Source organism: Oncorhynchus mykiss, chromosome 17 (assembly GCF_057628025.1).
Source record: "Oncorhynchus mykiss isolate SJ-2025 chromosome 17, ASM5762802v1, whole genome shotgun sequence".
NCBI lineage: Eukaryota > Metazoa > Chordata > Actinopteri > Salmoniformes > Salmonidae > Oncorhynchus > Oncorhynchus mykiss.
In genome coordinates this window covers 74,011,557-74,035,000 of record NC_143038.1, presented here as the reverse complement: position 1 = coordinate 74,035,000, position 23,444 = coordinate 74,011,557, and the positions used below count along the sequence as shown (strand labels likewise).

Here is a 23,444-nt window from a genome sequence, read left to right as displayed (position 1 = left end):
TTTTGCAGTTATACAGCTTATTAACTGCAAATCTATTTATTTTGCCATGAGGTGGAGAGAGATTTTTGCAGTTTTAAAGCTAATTTCATGCAAATCTAATTATTTTGCCATGAGGTGGAGAGAGATTTTTGAAGTTTTAAAGCTAATTTCCTGCAAATCTATTTATTTTGCCATGAGGTGGAGAGAGATTTTTGCAGTTTAAAAGCTAATTTCCTGCAAATCTATTTATTTTGCCATGAGGTGGAGAGAGATTTTTGCAGTTTTAAAGCTAATTTCCTGCAAATCTATTTATTTTGCCATGAGGTGGAGAGAGATTTTTGCAGTTTTAAAGGTAATTGTGCCATGATTTATGCTAATATGGTTGATTTTGTTAGTCTATGGAGGTCAGGGCCCTTGGGCACGTGCCCTGCATGCCCGGTCAGTATTCTGACTGAGACCCCGAGTGAGACCCCGACTGAGACTACGACTGAGACAACAACTGAGACAACGACTGAGACCCCGACTGAGACCCCGACTGAGACCCCGACTGAGACAACGACTGAGACCCCGACTGAGACAACGACTGAGACCCCGACTGAGACAACAACTGAGACCCCGACTGAGACAACGGCTGAGACCCCGACTGAGACAACAACTGAGACCCCGACTGAGACAACAACTGAGACCCCGACTGAGACAAAAACTGAGACCCCGACTGAGACAACAACTGAGACCCCGACTGAGACAACAACTGAGACCCCGACTGAGACCCCGACTGAGACCCCGACTGAGACAACGACTGAGACAACGACTGAGACCCCGACTGAGACAACGACTGAGACCCCGACTGAGACAACAACTGAGACCCCGACTGAGACCCCGACTGAGACAACGACTGAGACCCCGACTGAGACAACGACTGAGACCCCGACTGAGACCCCGACTGAGACCCCGACTGAGACATCGACTGAGACCCCGACTGAGACAACGACTGAGACAACGACTGAGACAACGACTGAGACAACGACTGAGACCCCGACTGAGACAACGACTGAGACCCCGACTGAGACAACGACTGAGACCCCAACTGAGACCCCGACTGAGACCCCGACTGAGACATCGACTGAGACCCCGACTGAGACAACGACTGAGACAACGACTGAGACAACGACTGAGACAACGACTGAGACCCCGACTGAGACAACGACTGAGACCCCGACTGAGACAACGACTGAGACCCCAACTGAGACCCCGACTGAGACCCCGACTGAGACCCCGACTGAGACAACAACTGAGACAACAACTGAGACCCTGACTGAGACAACAACTGAGACCCCGACTGAGACCCTGACTGAGACAACAACTGAGACAACAACTGAGACCCCGACTGAGACCCCAACTGAGACAACAACTGAGACAACGACTGAGACCCCGACTGAGACAACGACTGAGACAACGACTGAGACAACGACTGAGACCCCGACTGAGACCCCGACTGAGACAACAACTGAGACCCCGACTGAGACAACAACTGAGACAACAACTGAGACAACAACTGAGACAACAACTGAGATCCCGACTGAGACAATAACTGAGACAACAACTGAGACAACGACTGAGACCCCGACTGAGACAACAACTGAGACAACGACTGAGACCCCGACTGGGACCCCGACTGAGACAACAACTGAGACCCCGACTGAGACAACGACTGAGACCCCGACTGAGACAACGACTGAGACCCCGACTGAGACAACGACTGAGACCCCGACTGAGACAACGACTGAGACCCCGACTTAGACAACAACTGAGACCCCAACTGAGACAACGGCTGAGACCCCGACTGAGACAACAACTGAGACCCCGACTGAGACAACAACTGAGACCCCGACTGAGACAACAACTGAGACCCCGACTGAGACAACAACTGAGACCCCAACTGAGACAACAACTGAGACCCCGACTGAGACAACAACTGAGACCCCGACTGAGACCCTGACTGAGACAACAACTGAGACAACAACTGAGACCCCGACTGAGACCCCAACTGAGACAACAACTGAGACAACGACTGAGACCCCGACTGAGACAACGACTGAGACAACGACTGAGACAACGACTGAGACCCCGACTGAGACCCCGACTGAGACAACAACTGAGACCCCGACTGAGACAAGAACTGAGACAACAACTGAGACAACAACTGAGACAACAACTGAGACCCCGACTGAGACAATAACTGAGACAACAACTGAGACAACGACTGAGACCCCGACTGAGACAACAACTGAGACAACGACTGAGACCCCGACTGGGACCCCGACTGAGACAACAACTGAGACCCCGACTGAGACAACGACTGAGACCCCGACTGAGACAACGACTGAGACCCCGACTGAGACAACGACTGAGACCCCGACTGAGACAACGACTGAGACCCCGACTGAGACAACAACTGAGACCCCAACTGAGACAACGGCTGAGACCCCGACTGAGACAACAACTGAGACCCCGACTGAGACCCCGACTGAGACAACGACTGAGACAACGACTGAGACCCCGACTGAGACAACGACTGAGACCCCGACTGAGACAACAACTGAGACCCCGACTGAAACCCAGACTGAGACAACGACTGAGACCCCGACTGAGACAACGACTGAGACCCCGACTGAGACCCCGACTGAGACCCCGACTGAGACATCGACTGAGACATCGACTGAGACAACGACTGAGACAACGACTGAGACAACGACTGAGACAACGACTGAGACCCCAACTGAGACCCCGACTGAGACCCCGACTGAGACAACAACTGAGACAACAAATGAGACAACAACCGAGACCCTGACTGAGACAACAACTGAGACCCCGACTGAGACCCTGACTGAGACAACAACTGAGACAACAACTGAGACAACGACTGAAACAACGACTGAGACCCCGACTGAGACAACGACTGAGACAACAACTGAGACCCCGACTGAGAAAACAACTGAGACAACAACTGAGACAACAACTGAGACAACAACTGAGACCCCGACTGAGACAACAACTGAGACAACAACTGAGACAACAACTGAGACCCCGACTGAGACCCCGACTGAGACAACAACTGAGACAACAACTGAGACAACAACTGAGACAACAACTGAGACAACAACTGAGACCCCGACTGAGACAACAACTGAGACAACAACTGAGACAACGACTGAGACCCCGACAACAACTGAGACAACGACTGAGACCCCGACTGGAACCCCGACTGAGACAACAACTGAGACAACGACTGAGACAACGACTGAGACAACAACTGAGACCCCGACTGAGACAACAACTGAGACAACAACTGAGGCAACAACTGAGACAACGACTGAGACAACGACTGAGACAACGACTGAGACAACAACTGAGACCCCGACTGAGACAACAACTGAGACAACAACTGAGGCAACAACTGAGACAACGACTGAGACCCCGACTGAGACCCCGACTGAGACCCCGACTGAGACATCGACTGAAACCCAGACTGAGACAACGACTGAGACCCCGACTGAGACAACGACTGAGACCCCGACTGAGACCCCGACTGAGACCCCGACTGAGACCCCGACTGAGACATCGACTGAGACAACGACTGACACAACGACTGAGACCCCGACTGAGACAACGACTGAGACCCCAACTGAGACAACAACTGAGACCCCGACTGAAACCCAGACTGAGACAACGACTGAGACCCCGACTGAGACAACGACTGAGACCCCGACTGAGACCCCGACTGAGACCCCGACTGAGACATCGACTGAGACATCGACTGAGACAACGACTGAGACAACGACTGAGACCCCGACTGAGACAACGACTGAGACCCCAACTGAGACCCCGACTGAGACAACAACTGAGACAACAAATGAGACAACAACCGAGACCCTGACTGAGACAACAACTGAGACCCCGACTGAGACCCTGACTGAGACAACAACTGAGACAACAACTGAGACCCCGACTGAGACCCCAACTGAGACAACAACTGAGACAACGACTGAAACAACGACTGAGACCCCGACTGAGACAACGACTGAGACAACAACTGAGACCCCGACTGAGAAAACAACTGAGACAACAACTGAGACAACAACTGAGACCCCGACTGAGACAACAACTGAGACAACAACTGAGACAACAACTGAGACCCCGACTGAGACCCCGACTGAGACAACAACTGAGACAACAACTGAGACAACAACTGAGACAACAACTGAGACAACAACTGAGACCCCGACTGAGACAACAACTGAGACAACAACTGAGACAACGACTGAGACCCCGACAACAACTGAGACAACGACTGAGACCGCGACTGGAACCCCGACTGAGACAACAACTGAGACAACGACTGAGACAACGACTGAGACAACAACTGAGACCCCGACTGAGACAACAACTGAGACAACAACTGAGGCAACAACTGAGACAACGACTGAGACAACGACTGAGACAACGACTGAGACAACAACTGAGACCCCGACTGAGACAACAACTGAGACAACAACTGAGGCAACGACTGAGACAACGACTGAGACAACGACTGAGACCCCGACTGAGACAACAACTGAGACAACGACTGAGACTCCGACTGAGACCCCGACTGAGACAACAACTGAGACAACGACTGAGACCCCGACTGGGACCCCGACTGAGACAACAACTGAGACCCCGACTGAGACAACAACTGAGACAACAACTGAGACCCCGACTGAGAAAACAACTGAGACAACAACTGAGACAACAACTGAGACCCCGACTGAGACTACAACTGAGACAACAACTGAGACAACAACTGAGACCCCGACTGAGACCCCGACTGAGACAACAACTGAGACAACAACTGAGACAACAACTGAGACAACGACTGAGACAACAACTGAGACAACAACTGAGACAACGACTGAGACCCCGACAACAACTGAGACAACGACTGAGACCCCGACTGGAACCCCGACTGAGACAACAACTGAGACAACGACTGAGACAACGACTGAGACAACAACTGAGACAACAACTGAGACCCCGACTGAGACAACAACTGAGACAACAACTGAGGCAACAACTGAGACAACGACTGAGACAACGACTGAGACAACGACTGAGACAACAACTGAGACCCCGACTGAGACAACAACTGAGACAACAACTGAGGCAACAACTGAGACAACGACTGAGACCCCGACTGAGACCCCGACTGAGACCCCGACTGAGACATCGACTGAAACCCAGACTGAGACAACGACTGAGACCCCGACTGAGACAACGACTGAGACCCCGACTGAGACCCCGACTGAGACCCCGACTGAGACATCGACTGAGACATCGACTGAGACAACGACTGAGACAACGACTGAGACCCCGACTGAGACAACGACTGAGACCCCAACTGACACAACAACTGAGACCCCGACTGAAACCCAGACTGAGACAACGACTGAGACCCCGACTGAGACAACGACTGAGACCCCGACTGAGACCCCGACTGAGACCCCGACTGAGACATCGACTGAGACATCGACTGAGACAACGACTGAGACAACGACTGAGACCCCGACTGAGACAACGACTGAGACCCCAACTGAGACCCCGACTGAGACCCCGACTGAGACAACAACTGAGACAACAAATGAGACAACAACCGAGACCCTGACTGAGACAACAACTGAGACCCCGACTGAGACCCTGACTGAGACAACAACTGAGACAACAACTGAGACCCCGACTGAGACCCCAACTGAGACAACGACTGAAACAACGACTGAGACCCCGACTGAGACAACGACTGAGACAACAACTGAGACCCCGACTGAGAAAACAACTGAGACAACAACTGAGACAACAACTGAGACCCCGACTGAGACCCCAACTGAGACAACAACTGAGACCCCGACTGAGACAACAACTGAGACAACAACTGAGACCCCGACTGAGAAAACAACTGAGACAACAACTGAGACAACAACTGAGACCCCGACTGAGACTACAACTGAGACAACAACTGAGACAACAACTGAGACCCCGACTGAGACCCCGACTGAGACAACAACTGAGACAACAACTGAGACAACAACTGAGACAACAACTGAGACAACAACTGAGACCCCGACTGAGACAACAACTGAGACAACAACTGAGACAACGACTGAGACCCCGACAACAACTGAGACAACGACTGAGACCCCGACTGGAACCCCGACTGAGACAACAACTGAGACAACGACTGAGACAACGACTGAGACAACAACTGAGACCCCGACTGAGACAACAACTGAGACAACAACTGAGGCAACAACTGAGACAACGACTGAGACAACGACTGAGACAACGACTGAGACAACAACTGAGACCCCGACTGAGACAACAACTGAGACAACAACTGAGGCAACAACTGAGACAACGACTGAGACCCCGACTGAGACCCCGACTGAGACCCCGACTGAGACATCGACTGAAACCCAGACTGAGACAACGACTGAGACCCCGACTGAGACAACGACTGAGACCCCGACTGAGACCCCGACTGAGACAACAACTGAGACAACAACTGAGGCAACGACTGAGACAACGACTGAGACAACGACTGAGACCCCGACTGAGACAACAACTGAGACAACGACTGAGACTCCGACTGAGACCCCGACTGAGACAACAACTGAGACAACGACTGAGACCCCGACTGGGACCCCGACTGAGACAACAACTGAGACCCCGACTGAGACAACAACTGAGACAACAACTGAGACCCCGACTGAGAAAACAACTGAGACAACAACTGAGACAACAACTGAGACCCCGACTGAGACTACAACTGAGACAACAACTGAGACAACAACTGAGACCCCGACTGAGACCCCGACTGAGACAACAACTGAGACAACAACTGAGACAACAACTGAGACAACGACTGAGACAACAACTGAGACAACAACTGAGACAACGACTGAGACCCCGACAACAACTGAGACAACGACTGAGACCCCGACTGGAACCCCGACTGAGACAACAACTGAGACAACGACTGAGACAACGACTGAGACAACAACTGAGACAACAACTGAGACCCCGACTGAGACAACAACTGAGACAACAACTGAGGCAACAACTGAGACAACGACTGAGACAACGACTGAGACAACGACTGAGACAACAACTGAGACCCCGACTGAGACAACAACTGAGACAACAACTGAGGCAACAACTGAGACAACGACTGAGACCCCGACTGAGACCCCGACTGAGACCCCGACTGAGACATCGACTGAAACCCAGACTGAGACAACGACTGAGACCCCGACTGAGACAACGACTGAGACCCCGACTGAGACCCCGACTGAGACCCCGACTGAGACATCGACTGAGACATCGACTGAGACAACGACTGAGACAACGACTGAGACCCCGACTGAGACAACGACTGAGACCCCAACTGACACAACAACTGAGACCCCGACTGAAACCCAGACTGAGACAACGACTGAGACCCCGACTGAGACAACGACTGAGACCCCGACTGAGACCCCGACTGAGACCCCGACTGAGACATCGACTGAGACATCGACTGAGACAACGACTGAGACAACGACTGAGACCCCGACTGAGACAACGACTGAGACCCCAACTGAGACCCCGACTGAGACCCCGACTGAGACAACAACTGAGACAACAAATGAGACAACAACCGAGACCCTGACTGAGACAACAACTGAGACCCCGACTGAGACCCTGACTGAGACAACAACTGAGACAACAACTGAGACCCCGACTGAGACCCCAACTGAGACAACGACTGAAACAACGACTGAGACCCCGACTGAGACAACGACTGAGACAACAACTGAGACCCCGACTGAGAAAACAACTGAGACAACAACTGAGACAACAACTGAGACCCCGACTGAGACCCCAACTGAGACAACAACTGAGACCCCGACTGAGACAACAACTGAGACAACAACTGAGACCCCGACTGAGAAAACAACTGAGACAACAACTGAGACAACAACTGAGACCCCGACTGAGACTACAACTGAGACAACAACTGAGACAACAACTGAGACCCCGACTGAGACCCCGACTGAGACAACAACTGAGACAACAACTGAGACAACAACTGAGACAACAACTGAGACAACAACTGAGACCCCGACTGAGACAACAACTGAGACAACAACTGAGACAACGACTGAGACCCCGACAACAACTGAGACAACGACTGAGACCCCGACTGGAACCCCGACTGAGACAACAACTGAGACAACGACTGAGACAACGACTGAGACAACAACTGAGACCCCGACTGAGACAACAACTGAGACAACAACTGAGGCAACAACTGAGACAACGACTGAGACAACGACTGAGACAACGACTGAGACAACAACTGAGACCCCGACTGAGACAACAACTGAGACAACAACTGAGGCAACAACTGAGACAACGACTGAGACCCCGACTGAGACCCCGACTGAGACCCCGACTGAGACATCGACTGAAACCCAGACTGAGACAACGACTGAGACCCCGACTGAGACAACGACTGAGACCCCGACTGAGACCCCGACTGAGACCCCGACTGAGACATCGACTGAGACATCGACTGAGACAACGACTGAGACAACGACTGAGACCCCGACTGAGACAACGACTGAGACCCCAACTGACACAACAACTGAGACCCCGACTGAAACCCAGACTGAGACAACGACTGAGACCCCGACTGAGACAACGACTGAGACCCCGACTGAGACCCCGACTGAGACCCCGACTGAGACATCGACTGAGACATCGACTGAGACAACGACTGAGACAACGACTGAGACCCCGACTGAGACAACGACTGAGACCCCAACTGAGACCCCGACTGAGACCCCGACTGAGACAACAACTGAGACAACAAATGAGACAACAACCGAGACCCTGACTGAGACAACAACTGAGACCCCGACTGAGACCCTGACTGAGACAACAACTGAGACAACAACTGAGACCCCGACTGAGACCCCAACTGAGACAACGACTGAAACAACGACTGAGACCCCGACTGAGACAACGACTGAGACAACAACTGAGACCCCGACTGAGAAAACAACTGAGACAACAACTGAGACAACAACTGAGACCCCGACTGAGACCCCAACTGAGACAACAACTGAGACAACGACTGAAACAACGACTGAGACCCCGACTGAGACAACGACTGAGACAACAACTGAGACCCCGACTGAGAAAACAACTGAGACAACAACTGAGACAACAACTGAGACAACAACTGAGACCCCGACTGAGACAACAACTGAGACAACAACTGAGACCCCGACTGAGACCCCGACTGAGACAACAACTGAGACAACAACTGAGACAACAACTGAGACAACAACTGAGACAACAACTGAGACCCCGACTGAGACAACAACTGAGACAACAACTGAGACAACGACTGAGACCCCGACAACAACTGAGACAACGACTGAGACCGCGACTGGAACCCCGACTGAGACAACAACTGAGACAACGACTGAGACAACGACTGAGACAACAACTGAGACCCCGACTGAGACAACAACTGAGACAACAACTGAGGCAACAACTGAGACAACGACTGAGACAACGACTGAGACAACGACTGAGACAACAACTGAGACCCCGACTGAGACAACAACTGAGACAACAACTGAGGCAACAACTGAGACAACGACTGAGACAACGACTGAGACCCCGACTGAGACAACAACTGAGACAACGACTGAGACTCCGACTGAGACCCCGACTGAGACAACAACTGAGACAACGACTGAGACCCCGACTGGGACCCCGACTGAGACAACAACTGAGACCCCGACTGAGACAACAACTGAGACAACAACTGAGACAACAACTGAGACAACAACTGAGACCCCGACTGAGACAACAACTGAGACAACAACTGAGACAACGACTGAGACCCCGACTGAGACAACGACTGAGACAACAACTGAGACCCCGACTGAGACCCCGACTGAGACAACAACTGAGACAACGACTGAGACCCCGACTGAGACAACAACTGAGACCCCGACTGAGACAACGGCTGAGACCCCGACTGAGACAACAACTGAGACCCCGACTGAGACAACAACTGAGACCCCGACTGAGACAACAACTGAGACCCCGACTGAGACAACAACTAAGACCCCGACTGAGACCCCGACTGAGACCCCGACTGAGACAACGACTGAGACCCCGACTGAGACAACGACTGAGACAACAACTGAGACAACAACTGAGACAACGACTGAGACCCCGACTGAGACAACAACTGAGACAACAACTGAGACCCGACTGAGACCCCGACTGAGACAACGACTGAGACCCCGACTGAGACAACGACTGAGACAACAACTGAGACCCCGACTGAGACCCCGACTGAGACCCCGACTGAGACAACGACTGAGACCCCGACTGAGACAACGACTGAGACCCCGACTGAGACCCCGACTGAGACCCCGACTGAGACAACAACTGAGACCCCGACTGAGACCACGACTGAGACCCCGACTGAGACCCCGACTGAGACAACGACTGAGACCCCGACTGAGACAACGACTGAGACAACGACTGAGACAACGACTGAGACAACGACTGAGACAACGACTGAGACCCCGACTGAGACAACAACTGAGACAACGACTGAGACCCCGACTGAGACAACGACTGAGACCCCGACTGAGACAACGACTGAGACAACGACTGAGACAACGACTGAGACCCCGACTGAGACCCCGACTGAGACCCCGACTGAGACAACGACTGAGACCCCGACTGAGACAACGACTGAGACAACGACTGAGACAACAACTGAGACAACGACTGAGACCCCGACTGAGACAACAACTGAGACAACAACTGAGACCCGACTGAGACCCCGACTGAGACAACGACTGAGACCCCGACTGAGACAACGACTGAGACAACGACTGAGACAACGACTGAGACAACAACTGAGACCCCGACTGAGACAACAACTGAGACAACAACTGAGACAACGACTGAGACCCCGACTGAGACCCCGACTGAGACAACAACTGAGACCCCGACTGAGACAACGACTGAGACAACGACTGAGACAACGACTGAGACAACAACTGAGACCCCGACTGAGACAACAACTGAGACCCCGACTGAGACCCCGACTGAGACAACAACTGAGACAACAACTGAGACAACGACTGAGACCCCGACTGAGACCCCGACTGAGACAACAACTGAGACAACGACTGAGACCCCGACTGAGACAACGACTGAGACCCCGACTGAGACAACGACTGAGACCCCGACTGAGACAACGACTGAGACCCCGACTGAGACCCCGACTGAGACAACGACTGAGACAACGACTGAGACAACGACTGAGACAACGACTGAGACCCCGACTGAGACAACGACTGAGACAACAACTGAGACAACGACTGAGACCCCGACTGAGACAACAACTGAGACAACAACTGAGACCCGACTGAGACCCCGACTGAGACAACGACTGAGACCCCGACTGAGACAACGACTGAGACAACAACTGAGACCCCGACTGAGACCCCGACTGAGACCCCGACTGAGACAACGACTGAGACCCCGACTGAGACAACAACTGAGACAACAACTGAGACAACAACTGAGACCCCGACTGAGACAACAACTGAGACAACAACTGAGGCAACAACTGAGACAACGACTGAGACAACGACTGAGACAACGACTGAGACAACAACTGAGACCCCGACTGAGACAACAACTGAGACAACAACTGAGGCAACAACTGAGACAACGACTGAGACCCCGACTGAGACCCCGACTGAGACCCCGACTGAGACATCGACTGAAACCCAGACTGAGACAACGACTGAGACCCCGACTGAGACAACGACTGAGACCCCGACTGAGACCCCGACTGAGACCCCGACTGAGACATCGACTGAGACATCGACTGAGACAACGACTGAGACAACGACTGAGACCCCGACTGAGACAACGACTGAGACCCCAACTGACACAACAACTGAGACCCCGACTGAAACCCAGACTGAGACAACGACTGAGACCCCGACTGAGACAACGACTGAGACCCCGACTGAGACCCCGACTGAGACCCCGACTGAGACATCGACTGAGACATCGACTGAGACAACGACTGAGACAACGACTGAGACCCCGACTGAGACAACGACTGAGACCCCAACTGAGACCCCGACTGAGACCCCGACTGAGACAACAACTGAGACAACAAATGAGACAACAACCGAGACCCTGACTGAGACAACAACTGAGACCCCGACTGAGACCCTGACTGAGACAACAACTGAGACAACAACTGAGACCCCGACTGAGACCCCAACTGAGACAACAACTGAGACAACGACTGAAACAACGACTGAGACCCCGACTGAGACAACGACTGAGACAACAACTGAGACCCCGACTGAGAAAACAACTGAGACAACAACTGAGACAACAACTGAGACCCCGACTGAGACCCCAACTGAGACAACAACTGAGACAACGACTGAAACAACGACTGAGACCCCGACTGAGACAACGACTGAGACAACAACTGAGACCCCGACTGAGAAAACAACTGAGACAACAACTGAGACAACAACTGAGACAACAACTGAGACCCCGACTGAGACAACAACTGAGACAACAACTGAGACCCCGACTGAGACCCCGACTGAGACAACAACTGAGACAACAACTGAGACAACAACTGAGACAACAACTGAGACCCCGACTGAGACAACAACTGAGACAACAACTGAGACAACGACTGAGACCCCGACAACAACTGAGACAACGACTGAGACCGCGACTGGAACCCCGACTGAGACAACAACTGAGACAACGACTGAGACAACGACTGAGACAACAACTGAGACCCCGACTGAGACAACAACTGAGACAACAACTGAGGCAACAACTGAGACAACGACTGAGACAACGACTGAGACAACGACTGAGACAACAACTGAGACCCCGACTGAGACAACAACTGAGACAACAACTGAGGCAACAACTGAGACAACGACTGAGACAACGACTGAGACCCCGACTGAGACAACAACTGAGACAACGACTGAGACTCCGACTGAGACCCCGACTGAGACAACAACTGAGACAACGACTGAGACCCCGACTGGGACCCCGACTGAGACAACAACTGAGACCCCGACTGAGACAACAACTGAGACAACAACTGAGACAACAACTGAGACAACAACTGAGACCCCGACTGAGACAACAACTGAGACAACAACTGAGACAACGACTGAGACCCCGACTGAGACAACGACTGAGACAACAACTGAGACCCCGACTGAGACCCCGACTGAGACAACAACTGAGACAACGACTGAGACCCCGACTGAGACAACAACTGAGACCCCGACTGAGACAACGGCTGAGACCCCGACTGAGACAACAACTGAGACCCCGACTGAGACAACAACTGAGACCCCGACTGAGACAACAACTGAGACCCCGACTGAGACAACAACTAAGACCCCGACTGAGACCCCGACTGAGACCCCGACTGAGACAACGACTGAGACCCCGACTGAGACAACGACTGAGACAACAACTGAGACAACAACTGAGACAACGACTGAGACCCCGACTGAGACAACAACTGAGACAACAACTGAGACCCGACTGAGACCCCGACTGAGACAACGACTGAGACCCCGACTGAGACAACGACTGAGACAACAACTGAGACCCCGACTGAGACCCCGACTGAGACCCCGACTGAGACAACGACTGAGACCCCGACTGAGACAACGACTGAGACCCCGACTGAGACCCCGACTGAGACCCCGACTGAGACAACAACTGAGACCCCGACTGAGACCACGACTGAGACCCCGACTGAGACCCCGACTGAGACAACGACTGAGACCCCGACTGAGACAACGACTGAGACAACGACTGAGACAACGACTGAGACAACGACTGAGACAACGACTGAGACCCCGACTGAGACAACAACTGAGACAACGACTGAGACCCCGACTGAGACAACGACTGAGACCCCGACTGAGACAACGACTGAGACAACGACTGAGACAACGACTGAGACCCCGACTGAGACCCCGACTGAGACCCCGACTGAGACAACGACTGAGACCCCGACTGAGACAACGACTGAGACAACGACTGAGACAACAACTGAGACAACGACTGAGACCCCGACTGAGACAACAACTGAGACAACAACTGAGACCCGACTGAGACCCCGACTGAGACAACGACTGAGACCCCGACTGAGACAACGACTGAGACAACGACTGAGACAACGACTGAGACAACAACTGAGACCCCGACTGAGACAACAACTGAGACAACAACTGAGACAACGACTGAGACCCCGACTGAGACCCCGACTGAGACAACAACTGAGACCCCGACTGAGACAACGACTGAGACAACGACTGAGACAACGACTGAGACAACAACTGAGACCCCGACTGAGACAACAACTGAGACCCCGACTGAGACCCCGACTGAGACAACAACTGAGACAACAACTGAGACAACGACTGAGACCCCGACTGAGACCCCGACTGAGACAACAACTGAGACAACGACTGAGACCCCGACTGAGACAACGACTGAGACCCCGACTGAGACAACGACTGAGACCCCGACTGAGACAACGACTGAGACCCCGACTGAGACCCCGACTGAGACAACGACTGAGACAACGACTGAGACAACGACTGAGACAACGACTGAGACCCCGACTGAGACAACGACTGAGACAACAACTGAGACAACGACTGAGACCCCGACTGAGACAACAACTGAGACAACAACTGAGACCCGACTGAGACCCCGACTGAGACAACGACTGAGACCCCGACTGAGACAACGACTGAGACAACAACTGAGACCCCGACTGAGACCCCGACTGAGACCCCGACTGAGACAACGACTGAGACCCCGACTGAGACAACGACAGAGACAACGACAGAGACAACGACAGAGACAACGACAGAGACAACGACTGAGACCCCGACTGAGACCCCGACTGAGACCTCGACTGAGACAACGACTGAGACAACGACTGAGACCCCGACTGAGACAACAACTGAGACAACAACTGAGACCCGACTGAGACAACGACTGAGACAACGACTGAGACAACGACTGAGACCCCGACTGAGACTCCGACTGAGACCCCGACTGAGACAACGACTGAGACCCCGACTGAGACAACGACTGAGACAACAACTGAGACAACGACTGAGACCCCGACTGAGACCCCGACTGAGACCCCGACTGACTCCCCCTCTGCTTATGTTGTTTATGCTTGGAGCCGGACCTGGACATGAGCTACATAACACCAGCAGTAGATAGAAGGGCCTCCAAACCCTGGTTGGTTGCTACGCAATTATAACATAACAAATAGAGAGGGAGGCAGGGAGGGAGGGAGGGAGGGAGGGAGGCAGGCAGGCAGGGAGGGAGGGAGGGAGGGAGGGAGGGAGGCAGGCAGGCAGGCAGGCAGGCAGGCAGGCAGGCAGGCAGGCAGGGAGGGATACACATCTGGATTGAATGAACTGGATATATCTGACCAGAAACACATAAAGAGTCACATATTTCACCCATTTTTATCTGGTCATCCATCCTACTAATACAAGTTTTCCTACCACGCCGCCAAGCCTAACTGGGTTCAGCGCAAGCCTCTGTGTGTCAGAAAGGGAGGGGTTTCAGGGAAAGAGAGGGAAAGAGGAGAATAAGAGTCCTGTCTGGGTGGAGAGGAGAGAGAATATACACTGGAAAGAAAAGCAGTCTCACAAAGCAGTTTCCCCAGGGAAGTTAAGGCAACAGGGAAGTTTAGGCGACAGGGAAGTCTGGGCGACAGGGAGTAGCCACGCCTGCGAGTAGCCACGCCTGCGAGTAGCCAACCCTGCGAGTAGCCAACATTGCGAGTAGCCACGCCTGCGAGTAGCCATAACTGCGAGTAGCCACGCCTGCGAGTAGCCACGCCTATATGTAGCCACGCCTACGAGTAGCCACGCCTGCAAATGAGTAGTCAAGCCTGCAAGTGAGTAGCCACGCCTGCATGTAGCCACGCCTGCAAGTAGCCACGCCTGCGAGTAGCCACGCCTGCGAGTAGCCACGCCTGCGAGTAGCCACGACTGCGAGTAGCCACACCTGCAAGTGCGTAGCCACGCCTGCATGTAGCCACGCCTGCGAGTAGCCACGCCTGCGAGTAGCCACGCCTGCATGTAGCCACGCCTGCATGTAGCCACGCCTGTATGTAGCCACACCAGCATTTAGCAACGCCTGTGAATAGCCACGTCTGCGAGCAGCCACGTCTGCGAGCAGCCACGCCTGCATGTAGCCACGCCTGCGAGTAGCCACGCCTGCATGTAGCCACGCCTGCATGTAGCCACACCAGCATTTAGCAACGCCTGCGAATAGCCACGTCTGCGAGCAGCCACGTCTGCGAGCTGCCACGTCTGCGAGCAGCCACGTCTGCGAGCAGCCACGCCTGCATGTAGCCACGCCTGCGAGCAGCCACGCCTGCGAGCAGCCACGCCTGCAAGTGAGTAGCCACGCCTGCAAGTGAGTAGCCACGCCTGCAAGTGAGTAGCCACGCCTGCATGTAGCCACTCCTGCAAGTAGCCACGCCTGCATTTAGCAACGCCTGCGAGTATCCACGCCTGCGAGTAGCCACATCTGCGAGTAGCCACGCCTGTGAGTAGCCACACCTGCGAGTAGCCAACCCTGGGAGTAGCCACGCCTGCATGGTCTTGGAGTAGCCACGCCTGCGAGTGAGTAGCCACGCCTGCGAGTGAGTAGCCACGCCTGCGAGTGAGTAGCCACGCCTGCGAGTGAGTAGCCACGCCTGCAAGTGAGTAGCCACGCCTGCAAGTGAGAAGCCACGCCTGCCAGTAGCCATGCCTACAAGTGAGTAGCCATGTCTGCATGGTCTTTGAATCATCTAGAAGCTTCTTCCAGCCTGTGTTTCCTAGCTTGAGAATTCAAGGTTCACATGTATCCCTTTGGTGGCCGAGTTGACCTATTTTAAGAAATGCCATTGGTTTGTGGAGGAAAATGTTTAAGATCTTTGATAGGCTGATGAGGAATTTGTTACAGGAAATAAATCACTGCCACCTGGTGAGGCTAGCATAGGGCTAACGTGTGCCAGGTTATCTGATGGGACCAGCTACAATGTGTGTGACAGTACTTAACAATTTTAATTGGCTGATGCTTAAACTTAACCTTGAAACATGTTTCGCAAGTATGGCCCTGTTAATTTTCAGAGAATGAAAGAGAGGCGAGTGGGAGTGTGAAGCCAAAGTAATTACACCAATAATTGTGAATAACTAGGCCCCACTGGATGGCTGTGAGCTTATCCCTTGTGTCCAAGGCCATTACAGAAACTGTGTGAATTGTTATCCATTATACATATGAATACCACATTCATAATACATAATGCATACCACATGCATAATACAACTCTCTCTCTCATGCATCTCTGACTTTACACCATAAAACCTTAGATGTTATTATTGGTCTCATGGTAGTCGTTTTGCTCTACAGCCTTGAGCTTTGGCTACCTGTGTATATTTATTTATTTATTTTATTTTATTTTACCTTTATTTAACCAGGTAGGCAAGTTGAGAACAAGTTCTCATTTACAATTGCGACCTGGCCAAGATAAAGCAAAGCAGTTCGACACATACAACGACACAGAGTTAGTTACACATGGAGTAAAACAAACATTCAGTCAATAATACAGTATAAACAAGTCTATATACAATGTGAGCAAATGAGGTGAGAAGGGAGGTAAAGGCAAAAAAGGCCATGGTGGCAAGGTAAATACAATATATAGCAAGTAAAACACTGGAATGGTATATGGGTGTGTGCGCATCAGATTTAGTGCGTGTGTATGTGTGTGTGCGCGAGTGTGTGTTTGTGTGTGTGTGTGTGCTTGTCCTTTATTGTGTACGTGTGTGTAAAAAAAAAGCAGGCTCTACTCTTTAGAACATGGCGATAGGGCTTGGCGATAGGGCTTGGCGATAGGGCTTGGCGATAGGGCTTGGCGATAGGGCTTGGCGTTAGCATTCTTTAGCCCAGCTGTCAGGGTCAATATTCTCAATATGCAAAAGTACTCATGGTTTGGTGTATTGTACCAGGGACTTTTTAACATGTGTTTGACAGGGCAGAAAAGATCCCGTGAATATAGGACTACACCCGAAGACTGGAAGACACAGATTGTTATCATGGGAATAAGTGCTGGGGTCATGCATTTCAAACATTTGGCATGTGTCACAATCAATCACAGACCAGCGTCTGCGGGGAGTCTGGGGCCCTCGTGGAAAGACATGGACAGATAACTAACTACAATCTAGCTACTGTCTCTAAGCTAGTCTTAGTACAGGAATGTTTTTCACATGTGACATTGTCAATATGCTGTAGAATTACAGTACCAGTCAAAAGCTGTCAACAAGGCGAAGGCCGGCTACTTTGAAGAGTCTCAAATATAAAATATAAAATATATATAAAATACATTTTTGATTTGTTTTAACTTCTTGGTGACGGGGGGGGGGGGGGGGCAGTATTTTCACGTCCAGATGAAAAGCGTGCCCAAATTCAACTGCCTGCTACTCATCCACAGAAGATAAAATATGTATAGTATTAGTAGATTTGGATAGAAAACACTCTGAAGTTTCTAAAACTGTTTGAATCATGTCTGTGAGTATAACAGAACTTATTAGCAGGCGAAACCCTGAGGACAAACCATTCTGATTTGTTTTTTTGGGGTCACTCTCTTTTCAATGGGTTTTCATTGAGAATCCGGGATTTCTAAGGGACCTTCTTGCAGTTCCTATCGCTTCGACTGGATGACAAGAGTCTTTAGAAATTGGTTGAGGTTTTTCCTTTGTGTAATGAAGAAGTACGGCCATCTTGAAGAGGGTCACTTGAAGTGTACTGTTAGACACTACAGTGGTAGGTGTACTGTTAGACACTACAGTGGTAGGTGTACTGTTAGACACTACAGTGGTAGGTGTACTGTTAGACACTACAGTGGTAGGTGTACTGTTAGACACCACAGTGGTAGGTGTACTGTTAGGCACTACAGTGGTAGGCTTGATTACCAACAACGACGAGACGGCCTACAGTGAGGAGGTGTGGGCCCTCGGAGTGTGGTGTCAGGAAAATAACCTCACACTCAACGTCAACAAAACAAAGGAGATGATCGTGGACTTCAGGAAACAGCAGAGGGAGCACCCCCCTATCCACATCGACGGGATAGTAGTGGAGAGGGTAGTAAGTTTTAAGTTCCTCGGCATACACATTATGGACAAACTGAATTGGTCCACCCACACAGACAGCGTTGTGAAGAAGGCGCAGCAGCGCCTCTTCAACCTCAGGAGGCTGAAGAAATTCGGCTTGTCACCAAAAGCACTCACAAACTTCTACAGATGCACAATTGAGAGCATCCTGTCGGGCTGTATCACCGCCTGGTACAGCAACTGCTCCGCCCACAACCGTAAGGCTCTCCAGAGGGTAGTGAGGTCTGCACAACGCATCACCGGGGGCAAACTACCTGCCCTCCAGGACACCTACACCACCGATGTCACAGGAAGGCCATAAAGATCATCAAGGACAACAACAACCCGGAGCCACAGCCTGTTCACCCCGCAATCATGCAGAAGGCGAGGTCAGTACAGGTGCATCAAAGCTGGGACCGAGAGACTGAAAAACAGCTTCTATCTCAAGGCCATAAGACTGTTAAACAGCCACCACTAACATTGAGTGGCTGCTGCCAACACACTGACTCAACTCCAGCCACTTTAATAATGGGAATTGATGGAAATTGATGTAAAAATGTATCACTAGCCACTTTAAACAATGCTACTTAATATAATATAATGTTTACATACCCTACATTACTCATCTCATATGTATATACTCTACTCTATACCATCTACTGCATCTTGCCTATGCTGTTCTGTACCATCACTCATTCATATATCTTTATGTACATATTCTTTATCCCTTTACACTTGTGTGTATAAGGTAGTTGTTGTGGAATTGTTAGGTTAGATTACTCGTTGGTTATTACTGCATTGTCAGAACTAGAATCACAAGCATTTCGCTACACTCGCATTAACATCTGCTAACCATGTGTGTGTGACAAATACCATTTGATTTGATTTGATTAGATAGAGGTGCTTGACCAGAAAGCATGCTACAGTTTGTTTTCCTCCTGTATTGAACACAGATCATCCCGTCTTCAATTTTACCGATTATTTACGTAAAAAAATACCTAAAGTTGTATTACAAAAGTAGTTTGAAATGTTTTGGCAAAGTTTACAGGTAACTTTTGAGATATTTTGTCGTCACGTTGCGCAAGTTGGAACCGGTGTTTTTCTGGATCAAACGCGCCAAATAAATGGACATTTTGGACATATATTGACAGAATGAATCGAACAAAAGGACCATTTGTGATGTTTATGGGACATATTGGAGTGCCAACAAAAGAAGCTTGTCAAAGGTAAGGCTTGGATTATATTTTTATTTCTGTGTTTTGTGTCGCACCTGCAGGGTTGAAATATGCTTTTCTCTCTTTGTTTACGTAGGTGCAATCCTCAGATAATAGCATCGTTTGCTTTCGCCGAAAAGCCTTTTTGAAATCTGACATGTTGGCTGGATTCACAACAAGTGCAGCTTTAATTTGCATGTGTGATTTAATGAAAGTATAATTTTTATATTATTTATTTGAATTTGGTGCTCTGCATTTTGGCAAGGTGGGACGCTACATATCCCAGAGAGGTTAACACTTCGTTGGTTACTACATGATTCCATATGTGTTATTTCATAGTTTTGAGGTCTTCACTATTATTATACAATGAAGAATATATAAAAAAATAAAATAAAGAAAAACCCTGTAATGAATAGGTGTGTCTAAATCTTTTTGACTGGTGTGTAACGGGGAAAATATATGTTTTAAAAGAAGTAAAAAAGGCAAACAATATACACAATGAAACAATTAATGTGTAAGAACTGGTGGGAGACAGCGGAGCCATTCTGGAGAGAGACTTGCACACATCTTCACCACACACACACCTCCCATTTTTCTTCTCTCAACACTTTTAAATTGTATTCCAGATGAATTATTTTTCACACAAACAGTATTTTAGATGCTTTTCTCTGACAGCGTGACTTAATAATCGAACTAGGCCGATAACTGTGGGCTTCCCAAATAGGCATAGGCCTAGAAGCTTGTGATTTTAAACAATCCAAACATTATTTTTTTTTTTTTAAGAAGCTAATGATCCTTGATTCCTCTGTGGCTAAGTCAATGCTTTCTGGTGAAGTATTTGGAATGAGATGATATATGTCTGTATAGACGGGAGTTATAATTTCCATTTACTTCCCGAATGGACCCACCACTATGTCATTTCTGTCCTGTTCTATTAGACCCACCACTATGTCATCTCTCTCCTGTTCTATTGGACCCACCACTATGTCATCTCTCTCCTGTTCTATTGGACCCACCACTATGTCATCTCTCTCCTGTTCTATTGGATCCACCACTATGTCATCTCTCTCCTGTTCTATTGGATCCACCACTATGTCATCTCTCTCCTTTTCTATTAGACCCACCACTATGTCATCTCTCTCCTGTTCTATTGGATCCACCACTATGTCATCTCTCTCCTTTTCTATTAGACCCACCACTATGTCATCTCTCTCCTGTTCTATTGGACCCACCACTATGTCATCTCTCTCCTGTTCTATTGGACCCACCACTATGTCATCTCTCTCCTGTTCTATTGGATCCACCACTATGTCATCTCTCTCCTGTTCTATTAGACCCACCACTATGTCATCTCTCTCCTGTTCTATTGGCCCCACCACTATGTCATCTCTCTCCTGTTCTATTGGCCCCACCACTATGTCATCACTCTCCTGTTCTATTGGCCCCACCACTATGTCATCTCTCTCCTGTTCTATTGGACTCACCACTATGTCATCTGTCTCCTGTTCTATTGGTTTTCATATCAACGTCCTTTCGTTGTCCTGAAGCCAAAGTCACAATCCCAGTAACATTAAAAACCTATCCTAGTTGTTGCATCTTTATTTCCTCCTCTTTCTGTTCATCTCTGCCACATACTGTATATCGAACCGCTATCCGGTGTGCTGTTTAGAATGGTGTTTTTCCCCAGGTGTGCTGTTTAGAATGGTGTTTCCCCCAGGTGTGCTGTTTAGAATGGTGTTTTCCCCAGGTGTGCTGTTTAGAATGGTGTTTCCCCCAGGTGTGCTGTGTAGAATGGTGTTTCCCCCAGGTGTGCTGTTTAGAATGGTGTTTTCCCCAGGTGTGCTGTTTAGAATGGTGTTTTCCCCAGGTGTGCTGTGTAGAATGGTGTTTTCCCCCAGGTGTGCTGTGTAGAATGGTGTTTCCTCCAGGTGTGCTGTTTAGAATGGTGTTTCCCCCAGGTGTGCTGTGTAGAATGGTGTTTTCCCCCAGGTGTGCTGTTTAGAATGGTGTTACCCCCAGGTGTGCTGTTTAGAATGGTGTTTCCCCCAGGTGTGCTGTGAAGAATGGTGTTTTCCCCCAGGTGTGCTGTTTAGAATGGTGTTTTCCCCAGGTGTGCTGTTTAGAATGCTGTTTCCCCCAGGTGTGCTGTGTAGAATGGTGTTTTCCCCCAGGTGTGCTGTGTAGAATGGTGTTTTCCCCCAGGTGTGCTGTTTAGAATGGTGTTTTCCCCAGGTGTGCTGTTTAGAATGGTGTTTCCCCCAGGTGTGCTGTGTAGAATGGTGTTTTCCCCCAGGTGTGCTGTTTAGAATGGTGTTTCCCCCAGGTGTGCTGTGTAGAATGGTGTTTTCCCCCAGGTGTGCTGTTTAGAATGGTGTTTTCCCCCAGGTGTGCTGTTTAGAATGGTGTTTTCCCCAGGTGTGCTGTTTAGAATGGTGTTTTCCCCAGGTGTGCTGTGTGGAATGGCGTTTTCCCCCAGGTGTTCTGTTTAGAATGGTGTTTTCCCCCAGGTGTGCTGTGTAGAATGGTGTTTTCCCCCAGGTGTGCTGTTTAGAATGGTGTTTTTCCCCAGGTGTGCTGTTTAGAATGGTGTTTCCCCCAGGTGTGCTGTTTAGAATGGTGTTTCCCCCAGGTGTGCTGTTTAGAATGGTGTTTTCCCCAGGTGTGCTGTTTAGAATGGTGTTGCCCCCAGGTGTGCTGTTTAGAATGGTGTTTCCCCAGGTGTGCTGTGTAGAATGGTGTTTCCCCCAGGTGTGCTGTTTAGAATGGTGTTTACCCCCAGGTGTTCTGTGTAGAATGGTGTTTTCCCCCAGGTGTGCTGTGTAGAATGGTGTTTCCCCCAGGTGTGCTGTGTAGAATGGTGTTTTCCCCCAGGTGTGCTGTTTAG

At 50.6% G+C, this 23,444-nt stretch overlaps 1 protein-coding gene across 3 annotated transcripts in view; it reads right to left on the bottom strand.

Annotated features, from left to right (window-relative positions):
* Window positions 1–23,444, bottom strand: part of LOC110494819 (dystroglycan 1) — a 103,951-nt gene that overhangs the window by 20,224 nt on the left and 60,283 nt on the right. The window lies entirely within an intron of this gene.